The 1556-nt window shown below is 43.8% G+C and overlaps 1 pseudogene; it reads right to left on the reverse strand.

The window, feature by feature from the left end:
• Positions 1 to 1228: 1228 nt before the first annotated feature.
• On the reverse strand, positions 1229 to 1346 carry LOC126185538 (5S ribosomal RNA; annotated as a pseudogene).
• Positions 1347 to 1556: the final 210 nt, after the last annotated feature.

Consider the following 1556-nt stretch of genomic DNA (forward strand, 5'->3'; position numbering starts at 1 on the left):
TGTCTCGCGAATCAAAGTTGGGCTGTCGACCCTTACTTGGATTAATATTAGAGGAAACTGAGCTGAGGCTTAATCCGAGTCTACCAACAAACGTTTCCCATGAAATATGCGCAGCATTGCGTCGCACGCTGTTAAGAATGCGTGGTATTGGCTGCAGCTGGAGGTACACCGCTACGGAAGCCCCGAAGAACGGAAGAAATGACGTTTCAGTATCTCGAACGGGTTGACCTTCTTCATGCTAACCGGGATCGATCATGTGAAACCTGCCTTTACCTCACACGATACCCTGAACGCTATGGAGCAAGGGAATCAGATGGATGCAGTTTTTATTGACTTCCGAAAAGCATTTGACCCAGTATTAGAAAAATGTTTATTTACGGAAATAAATTCTTTTTCGTCCGGTGTCACCATTATCTAAACCTTTTGTTTTTGCATTAAAAATGCAGGTGTCACTGCCATAAGTCAAAACTAATAACATATATTATTAATTGTAAACATCCGTTTCAGATCCGCTGTTACGTAGCTTTTCAAAACTGTATTTAGTTCAAGAGAAGAGTAAAACTAGCGTGGAATGTCTTTGGTTATTTATTTTGGAACTGATATAGTCGTCTTCGTTTTCCCTTAAAAATGAGAAAACGGCATCAACTGATTGTGTAATTATTGTTAATTTCTACTATTTTGTTTTGATTGTGTCGACTGTACATTATTTTAGTGCTGTAATGTTTGCTTTTCAGGCCTTCTTCTAAACTTGGTCTATTAATTACTTCCATTCGCAATTGGTATTTTTGTCTACAGCAGAGGCAAAGTCAAGTGTAGATGATTAAGATAGGGTCCATTAACATATATTAATTCTTCTTTTCCCCGTATTGAGGATAGTTTACGTTTATCCGCAGGGTAGGCAATGTAACTACATGCAAACGAAGATCGTGCACGTATGTTCAAGTAACACGCAGTTCTTCATTTTCCAGCCTAAGGATCGTTAAACTCCCTCTATTGCTGGTGATTATACACGTATTTTCGGCCATAGCACTCCGTCTTCAGACCACAAGTGGCCCATCGGGACCATCCGACCGCCGTGTCATCCTCAGCTGAGGATGCGGATAGGAGGGGCATGTGGTCAGCACACGGCTCTCCCAGTCGTTACGATGGTTTTCTTTGACCGGAGCCGCTACTATTCGGTCAAGTAGCTCCTCAGTTGGCATCACGAGGCTGAGTGCACCCCGAAAAATGGCAACAGCACATGGAGGCCCGGATGGTCACCCATCCAAGTGCCGGCTACGCCCGACAGCGCTTAACTTCGGTGATCTGACGGGAACCGGTGTATCCACTGCGGCTAGGCCGTTGCCTTTTGGCCGTAGAGGCTCTACCATTTCGACTCCTCTTTATATGCGAAATTTCGCGAGTATACAGGGTGAATCACCTAAAACTTGCAACGCAGATATTGGGGAAGTGGAAAGTCCTTTTGGTGTGCTGTTTTCACAGAATGGGTTGGTAGTCAGGGGCTCGTATTGTTAGGCGATAAACAGAGTGTAATAATACTCAGAAAGCGTACTTTT

Source organism: Schistocerca cancellata, chromosome 4, assembly GCF_023864275.1.
Source record: "Schistocerca cancellata isolate TAMUIC-IGC-003103 chromosome 4, iqSchCanc2.1, whole genome shotgun sequence".
Lineage (NCBI taxonomy): Eukaryota > Metazoa > Arthropoda > Insecta > Orthoptera > Acrididae > Schistocerca > Schistocerca cancellata.